Here is a 10421-nt window from a genome sequence, read left to right on the forward strand (position 1 = left end):
TTGCATCCACTGGTGCCTTGAATTATATTTGTCCTTTCCTCTTTATGATCCAGCAATCCTCCAAAATGAGGAAAAAGTATCTCTTTAAAAAAAAAGTGCAAAGACCATCCAATGATCCCAAAATAATAAAAATATCCATCTCCTGGGAAGCCCTGGTGCTTCACCTTTGTGAGCGTTACCTAGATCCAATGAGTGCTAAGTGTTCCATTTGTTCTAATGAGAGATGGATTCGTGTTGAATCACTCTTCATCAAACATGGGTCAATGAGTTTGACTCAAAGCCTACACAGTTATGTCTTGATAGTACTACCACAATTTGACTTGTTGTGGAAATGATCTCCTACTTGTCAATTGACGAGCTTAAGGGGCTTTCTAATGAATGGTTCATAAGGCACAACACTAGTGAAGGTTTTGCAAATGGGGTTGAGTAGAGTGGGTTTAACCATGGAGGAAACTTCATAGTTAAGCGCACTCAAGCTGGAGTAGTACTGGGATAGGTGACCTCTAGGGTGCTTCACCTTTGTGAGCATCACCTAGACCCAATGAGTGCTAAGTGTTTCATTTATTCTCATGAGAGATGGATTCGTGTTGAATCACTACTCATGAAACATAGGTCAATAAGTTTGACTCAAAAACTACACAATTAAAACCTGATAGCAATATTACAATAAAAGTATCATCAAGCAATTCTAGAAAGATTGCGTAGGATCTAGACACTTGCAGGAAATAAAGATTGTATCATTGGACAACTTCTTACATGTTTTGGTTAAGCAAACTCACAATACAAACCGTAAACCATAGCTCACATTTTATACACTGTAGGTTAAGTAAAACAAGTTATAAATTGATGCGAATGTGGGATTCTCTACATTTGGATTAGTCTTTTTAAGGACGGCATAAAATCATCTCAAGTGTCGACAATGCTAAGCAACAATTGCAACAGTTATCCACACTGGAATCTATTTAAATTTAATCTCCAACCAAAAATTACGGCAACCTTGAGCTAGGAGTAGAGGAGGGTAAGGTAATAACTTTGTTAGAATCTGAAAAGATTAATAACCCAGAAAACTAGTGCAAAGAGTAAATATCTAAACTATTAATGCAAATGATACAAAATCAAAATAGCATCATAGAGTTAGTCTCCAAGAGAGTAATGCAAATGCTAGAAGCAAAATAGCATTAAGAGGAAGCAAAAACAAGAGATACAAATACAAGCCAGGTAGCATGCTTATATAGGCTAGCAAGAGGGAGGAGGTGGCAACACCAACCAATGAGGAGCAACCATCTATCGGACTAAGGATAGCAAAGTATCTTCCCAAGATAGCTAATGGATGCTCACATGTAGGAAGGTGACACCTCACAACCATTCACCTAATAAGACATGCTTTATTAACCTAAGCGAGATTACTAAAAGTGTAGGAAAAAACTATCAAAATAGGAAAAATAAAAAACTACACTAACACCCCCCCATAAGCAAAGCTTAGGTGGATGTAGAAATGGGTCCCGGCAAGTCAAGCTTGATGAGGTACCCATGTACATAAAATTCTCCCAAAAGAGAGAGAAAAGAGACTCCCCAAAGAAAATTAGGACTCCAAGTGAGAGGAAGAGGCCCCCCCCAAAAGATGAAGCATCTTGCACCTCCAGCAAAGCTTGCAAATTTTTTCTAGTTGATCCACTTACATCGAACAAGTTTTCTTCCCTTAGGAATAGGGACAAGATCCCAAGTGTGGTTCCTCATCAAGGAACTATACTCTTCCTGCATAGCTGTATCCCACTCAGAAATACCAGAAGCCTCATAAAAGGACTGTGGATTTAAGGCAGTAGCAATGAAGATATGTAGAGCATCTTGGAATTGTAAATGAGTCTGCTTGGTGTTTGATGGATCCCCAACCCAATCACCTGCAAACTGCAAGGTTTGTCTAGCCCAAAGTGGACTAGAAGATGGAGAATCTAGAGGAGAATCATCAACCTGTGAATGATGACTAGGAGAGGAAGGAGGTGAGTCCTCTGAATCACTCTCTGCATCAGAAGTGGAGGTAGAAGACTGCTCAAGTGAATCTGACCCATTAGAAAATCTATCATGTATTCCAAGTGACTCCAATGTCAAAGTAGAAGGCAACCCTGTGACCATGCTCTGCTGGTTAAGCTGATGCAAGTAGTGGAAGTTAAGATGGCCAAACCGCTCATGCCATAATCTACTCACATCATTAAAGTGAGTGAGTGAAACAGTCAAAGGAGGATTAGGAACAAAGTGAGAAAACATATAGAGTTGTGACTGATGATCTGCTCTCCCAACTGCAACTGTAGAATCATTGTGCAACTCACATATCTCCACTGAACTAGGAGTTAACTCAACCCGCTTGCCTAAACCTGTGTGAGTGATCTGGTGTACCGATTGGAGATTAGTTGACAATGAGGGTACATAAGGAACATCATGGAATGTACCATCCCCCACATCAACAGACCCTCTCCCACACACCTCAACAAGAGTGTTATCACCCATCAAAATAGAAGGCATAGTACACGGCTCCAAGGATGGAAGTTCTTCCTTAGATGAAGCCATGTGGTGTGAAGTACCCGAATCAAGAACCCAAGTGGATGGTGAGGAAGCAACTGCAAAAAGAGCCTTGCCCTTTCCTTTCCCCTTGCTATTTTCTTTTTCTTTGTTAGACCCTTCATTAGAACTTTGTTTGATAGACTCAAGAACACTGATATTATTCTTCTCAAGAATGTATGTCAAGTGATCAAGTTGTTTCTGCAAACATTTATGTTCATCATGACCAGGTCTTTTACAATAGACACATTTGACCTTTTCTTTCTTAGGCTTATCACCCTTGGAAGATGGTGTATCAATAGTTGCTTTTGAAGAAACCGGCATCTGATCCTTCTTCTCCTCGCTATTCTTTTGTTTCTTGTCCTTACTATTGTTGTTACTACTTTGTCCTTGTTGTTCTTTTGTGCCTTCGTTGGCAGCCAAGGCATGTGACTTAGAGGACTTAAGAATGCCCATCTGGATTAGCTTGTCCTGTTCTCGAGTGAGATTGACAGCAAAATCATCTAAAGATGGCATGGTAAATTGAGTACCAAGTGCACTCTTAGTAGCATAGAAGGTAGAGACAAACACAGAATATTCTGAACTTAGCTTAGAGAGAATACTAAGAATCAGTTGTTCATCTTTCTTTTCAATTCCACATTGTTTTAATTGTAGCCTTAGTGATTTCAATTTGGTGAAGAAATCTTGGATTGTGTTGAAATTGCCTGGACTCAAACTAATTAATTCATTTTCCAGCATATGACCTCTCATTGAATCTTGTGTGCCAAATAGTGTTTCTAGCTTTGTCCATACTTCATTTGGTGTATCCAAAGACTCAATGTGAAATAGCAAGTCAGGAGAAACAGACAAACACAATGTTCCAAATGCCTCATCACATTTGTTAAACCACTTAGGCTTATCTTCATCTTTAGCAGGTTCAGTTTCAAGTCCCATAGTTATCCTATTTAATCCAGCTTTCCTTAAGTGAATTGTCATGCGTGATTTCCACTCAAAGTAATTGTATGGAGTTAGGATGGACATATTTGTTTGATCCATGATGAAGAAATGCAAAGAAATGCTAAAAAGAAGAGAACCCAGCCACACCAATGCCCCCCCCCTTTTTACTCAATCAAAGAACCCCCCCCAAAGAAATATGATTTGGCACTTTATTTTAGTGCATTTACAACTACCACTAGAAAGAGATACTTAGTGGTCTTGATTTCAATGCATTACAAACCCTCATGAAGAGCATATGCTAAAAGTAAAACTTGGGCACAATAATCAAGGAAACAAACAACACCACTGTGATCTACTCGAAAAATCATGCACTTTCAAAAAAAGAATCGCCTCGATATGAGGTCGTATGAGAAAGTTATGATCCTCCGAAGTTTCCAAAACGAAAACTGTGCACAGTCACGACTGAGAATCTGCAATTTCTGAAGAATTCATGCATGAAAATCAAAAAATAACTCCACTAGTGGATAGAGCACAAAAAAATAGCCAAGTTCATAATAAGAATCATCAAAATCGAAGTCCGTATGAGCAAGAACAAGACATTTGAAAACTGCATTCAAATCTGCGGCTGCCAACGGAGAGGGGTATGGCTGTAGCTTTGCATGCTCGATTATGAAAAAAATACAGCTTGCATGCAAAATCTAAAAGATACCCAGATGGTTTTTCGGGGCTGCAAACAAAACCTAGAAAGCATTTTTCTTGATGATGTACAGAAGATCTTGCTGTAGTGTAAATCAGACGCCTTTAACAGTAAAAAATGGCTCCAAAAATCAAAAAATGACCCCAGCAACCAAAATATGATATGCAAATGCTGGATCGGCTTCTTAAGTCCATCAATGACATGCTGGAACTTGCAAAACTGATTGCAAACTCCAAATATGCATGTTGGTTGTCAGATTTGAGATTGAAACCCCAGAAAAAAACTATTTTTGTCAAAACTTTTCTGATTCTCAGGATCATCCAAAGATGCAAGAGAACAACATACTTCGTTTTTCAAAAAACTACAATAAAGTTTGTTCCCCCCCCCCCCCCCCCCCCTCGGAATCTCTCAAATAAGGAAACTAAAATCTACTCTTGCACATAGAAAAGCTCTGATACCATGTTAGAATTTGAAAAGATTAATAACCCAGAAAACTAGTGCAAAGAGTAAATATCTAAACTATTAATGCAAATGATACAAAATCAAAATAGCACCATAGAGTTAGTCTCTAAGAGAGTAATGCAAATGCTAGAAGCAAAATAGCATTAAGAGGAAGCAAAAACAAGAGATACAAATACAAGCCAGGTAGCATGCTTATATAGGCTAGCAAGAGGGAGGAGGTGGCAACACCAACCAATGAGGAGCAACCATCTATCGGACTAAAGATAGCAAAGTATCTTCCCAAGATAGCTAATGGATGCTCACATGTAGGAAGGTGACACCTCACAACCATTCACCTAATAAGACATGCTTTATTAACCTAAGCGAGATTACTAAAAGTGTAGGAAAAAATATCAAAATAGGAAAAATAAAAAACTACACTAACAAAGATGAGTGTTGTGCAAATTTTTATATATCTTTAGAATAATGGTATAAATTTAATTGGAAATATCCATAACTACGATGTATATAACAATATAAAAGTTATCCAATATATCATTCCAAATTGAAGCTGCTTTATCTATTATTTATATATTGATAATAAATTACAAAATATTTGAAGAAAGAACTTTTGAGGAGTGACAATTGGAGAATTAAAATTATATATATTGAAGAGCTGTTATGGAATAGTTGGTCGGCAAAGCCTTTGATGATATCATTGCAAGATCTTGTGAGAACAACCATGAGACAAATAATCTCTCTTTTTGAGTAGTCACATATGAAAGATTAAGTTGCAAAACTTAGAATCTATTTACTTACAAACCATCTCTATAATAAAAGCCAACCATGAAAGACCAAGACTTACATTTTAGAATATCATTTTGAACCCTCCACTACATTCTGAACTTGGATTTCCACATTGAATTCTCCACATTTGATTAAAATGAAAGATACAACATATGCATTTAATGCCTTATCCACTAACCTTACACTGCATTTTGAACTTAGGTTTCCACATTGAGTTCTTAACATTTTTTATTCCAATGAAACATGCAACATATGCATTTTTGCATATGTTCACCAACTTCAAGGGCTTAGGTATTTCAGGTGTTTTTTTCGCAAACTGAAACAGGAATTAAAAAATTCTTTCCCCCAAAACTTAATAGCTTCCAAAAACAGGATAAAATAAAGCCTTATTCACATCATTGCCCAATCAAGGCGAGGGCGTTCAAAGGACAATGTAATTTTTTTGGCTACCTTAATATGAAACTTTTAAGAATATATTACTTTTACAAGTCCATAGTATGATAAGATAAGATAAATTTATTAATGTCCAACAAAAAACCACAATGTGGGTCTATGGGACTGGAAGCTTACAACAACAGACAAACGGAACACCAAACGGTGTCCAAAAAAGAACAAGCACAACAAAAGAAGAAGAAAGCAGGAAACATCACGAAAAAGATTAGGTATCCGTCTTCATAGGAAAAAAGTCCAACAGTGACTGATTTGTGCGGCTACCGGAAGCCCTGTGATGAAGTTGAGTGCTACGAGAGGAGTGTCGCTGGCAAAAAGGTCCCCTGCGGGCTCTCACCGATCTGGAACCACTTGTGCTAGGGAAACTGTACGGTCGCTTCACACCCTGAGCTGGAGTTAAGGGCGAGAAGAAGGTCGTAATAAGTTGTGCTTGGGTCTGACTCCTGGGAAATGAAAGCTGTAAAGTATGGTCACGAAGCTGTAAGGACTCGTGGAGATAGAGTGCAATGCAATGCTGATCTTTGTATCTGAAAAAATTCGAGAGGGATCTGCAATCTCTAAACAGACAGCAAAATCTCCCTCTAATCTCGTAGTATATGGGGCATCTGAAAAGAAAATGAATCTCAGATTCTACCTCTGCTAAGGTACAAAGTGTACACACTCGATCCTCTCTAGCAATATGGTGATCGACCTGAATCCGGAGTTTGTGCGAGCCCACCCTAAAGGAGCCAAGGGAGATACGCAGGGCGTGAGTCCAGTATCTATGTAAGTACTCAGGGTGTACAATAATCCCATCTCGGATAACTAAGAAGTGCTCAGTGTAGAAAGCCATCCTTGGACGTAGTCCCCCTAGAGGATCCACCCAGGTCCATGTGATATACTTCCTGTAAATGTCAAGTCTGACATGCCCGTTCAATTCCTGTCGAGAAGGGAGTAGATGAGCAGGGGCATCCAATGAGAACTGGTAGGGAGGAAGATGATCAATGTCGATCCCCACTGAACTCAGTAGGATAGTAGCCTGAGCATACCAACTGCGGGCTCTAGTTGTAGGATTGAAGTTAGCAATAACAACTGAAGAGCAGTATGCTAAATGAGGGTATCTATGTTGGCCTTCCTCCGAGTCAGCAAAGCCACGAAGACGGTGGAGAAACCAGATCATGTAAAAAATGGCTGCAAGTTTCAATGGGTGAGCACCGAACTCGGCCAAAATAATGCTGTGGGGGGTAGAACCGTGACATCTGATAATTCGACGGAGGAGCATAATCTGGGTACTCTCGATCTTGGCCCAATCTGAGTCTAAAAGAGAAGGACCCCAAACCACTGAACCATAGAGCACTGTGGGTCTTACTAAGGAATCCAGGAGGGATAGCTTAGACAATGTATCCTGAAAGTGGTGTCTGAAGCACTGTCTCTCGAGCATGGCAAGGGAACCCAACCCTTTACTGATCCGAGGCTGAATAGCTGATCTCAAGTTGAAACGAGATCCAGAAAACTTAACTCCAAGGTATGTGTAAGATGATGTAATCTCAACTCCCTGACCCTGGAAGTGAAAATGGAGATGTGAAGTCTTCAGACCGTTGAAGAGCATAACCCGAGTCTTCTCAAGGTTCACAACTAGCTGTCTCATATCACAAAAAGATGAAAGTCTATCTAAAAGCCTTTGAAGACCCTCAGGAGAGGAAGCAAGAAAAACCACATCATCAGCAAAGAGAAGGATGGAGATCAATACCTGGTGTAGATGACAACCATCACCTGGAAGCGAGGAGTCACTAAGAAAAGCCTCGAGTTCATCAATGTAGATCCCGAACAAGGTGGGCGAGAGAGGGCAGCCCTGCTTCACCCCAATGGTGCTCTGGATAGGATCAGAGAGGCCCTCTGTGGCCTTGAGCCTACCAATCACAGTCTCATATAACCTCATAATAGCCGTCAATAAGATCTCAGAAATACCAATATCTCTCAGTCTCTAAAGCTTTTGGGAAAACTGGGGCGAAGATTTCTTCAGGCATCTGCTCCCTGAATCTCTTCTTTCAGGGACCTCACTGTAGGAGTCTCACATATCATGCTTAAGCTGCTTCATAAGCTTTTAGTGCCTTCCCCTGTTCGTATTCATCAATTGGGAATTTGGTTCCTTCATTCAATGTACTTTACTAATTTTAAAGAAAACAAAATTGAAGTAACTAGATTCTAAAATAAACATCATCTATTTCGATTCTTTTAAGTGGAATAATTTCAAATACGCCGAATGTTGATAAATCTTCTAGCAACTCAAAATTTGCTATTTTGCATTCATTAAAACTTGTTTGGTTTCTAATATCCTTTTTCCAAGCATTCTATAACCAATATAATCCACCTTTGCCAAAGACACTTCACTCCTGAATTCATTTGTTGGACAATAATTTCTGGTATGTATCCTAATATGTAACTTCAGTTTATATACATTTTTCGATATATTTGTCTGAAATTATGTCAATAGAAACAAATTACTCTGAACAATCTTATTAATTCTCTATTGATTTCCTACTACTCCGTACACACTGCTACTATCTTTTGTCCTCCATCATGAAAACCAATTGCGTCGGTCATTTGGAGCAGACGGAGGCAATAATTATGCAAATTGGTTTTACATCATCCAATTATTTTTGTTTGTTAGTTTCTAAATTATTTTCTACAAATCCATTTGCCGTATAGCCTGTGGGTCATGGAACCAGATTTCTTTTGGCCGTTATGTCAAACAGGCCGGGCGACTTTTCTATGCTTCCACACGTCGAATACGAGTCTATCAGCGAAGTTGTGTTTACTAGAGATGTACCTGTTCGGCGGGAAAATGACACCAATGACAAATAGTGCAAACCAGAGTAGGCAAGTTAAACACGTTCACTTTGAGACATTCAATACAAGAGAAAGAGAGGCTTTTAAGAATAACTCTCGATAAGTTCTAAATTTGATTAGCAAGACCCCAAAAAGGATAAAGGGATGCTAATGCGAAATCTAGAGACTCGTTAAGAAAGTACATTAGCAAGTTTTCTTTCATGCAATGTAAACAATATATATGACAAGTATAAATCTGAAATACATACAAATAGCCCAATGGAGATCTGAAAGTAAATGTATGCTATGAGGGAAAATAAAAGATGAACTTATATGGAAATGCGTAATGGAAGATGAGATTTGGCTCTAGAACTCGTAGATCTGAACTACTTTTGAACTTTCGACTACAGATCTCAGAATAAAATGATGAAAGGAACAGAATTCAAAAATCTCTTTGAAATTTGAGACTGAAGGACTAGATTGAATTGGAAGGACATCTTACAACCAGGTTGATGTAGTTCGCAACTCCAAAACTGGTGACTCCAGAAAGCTTGCGAAATGTAAGTTCTAGATCTGTAATTCTTTTCGCTCCCACCTGCAAATATGTAACAATTTTGTGTGTGTGTGGCTAGCTATAAAGGAGTTTGCCTTAGTCAACCCCTTGTTTTGGTGATTTCCACCTCCACAAATAGTTGTTAGTAGAAATGTCGTGTGTATGTGTGTAATCCTAGATTTGCCACCCTTAAACATCACACACTAAGGAATAAATTAAGCTTGGGAAAAAAGTCAACTTTGACTATTCAACACTTTTAGCCTAGGAATCAAACCTTAGTGTGTGATGTTTAAGCCGTCAGCTAAATTTGTAGATCTAGAATGTAAAATGCTAAGAATCTACTCCATGAGTGAAACCCTAGCATGCAAGTATGTATGTATGTAAATGTATGAAGGTGTAAAGAGTCGAATATGAAGAATGATGTAGAAATCATACCAAGCCCCCAAGGCTAAAGTGCTCTAATCATCTTCAAGATCCCTTTGCATATCCATGATTGATATATTCACCTTGAATGCTTGAATGAATAATAGCCTTGCTCAGAAATGAAGAATAAGAAACTAGCTTTTGTTTCCACCTCACAATTACTCAAAGTAAGATTGGGGTGTCCACGCTTGCTTGCTCCTTACTCCTCAAATCCTCTTGTTATCATGTTATGTGAAAATGAGGGATTGCATCACTTTTTATAGTGAATTTTTGAAAAAATTATGAAATTACACCATTGGGTCCGACTACACAATTCAGAATCATGATTCTGATGCCTGTAACGGGGAGGAAATCAGAGTTACACAACTTAAGATATCATAGAAAGAGTGAATATATTTAAATTAGGGTATGTAAAACATATTCAAAATGTAACCTAAAACAATGATATATAAGTGCAAGTTGCCTTTTAAAGAGCTCATTTGTTACCTTCTGCTTGAAGGAGAAAAGAAGAAGGAAGAGAGATATCAAAGACAAAGCCACTACAACCCACACATATGGCGGTGCTCCGATAGGATGTACTAGATGGCACCATGCTAGAGGAGGTGAGCATCATACCCATCTTTTTGTTATCTTACACATTTATGCTTTCCTTAGTTCTAGAATTTAACTATTTAGGTGATCTGTAGAGTCCCTAGTAGGAGGTTGACCTAGTCCTAGGTTAGGTTGACCTAGTCCACATGGCTTCTAGGGTGT

Source organism: Cupressus sempervirens, chromosome 7 (assembly GCF_028749045.1).
Source record: "Cupressus sempervirens isolate cs-2001-9-10 chromosome 7, ASM2874904v1, whole genome shotgun sequence".
Classification (NCBI taxonomy): domain Eukaryota; kingdom Viridiplantae; phylum Streptophyta; class Pinopsida; order Cupressales; family Cupressaceae; genus Cupressus; species Cupressus sempervirens.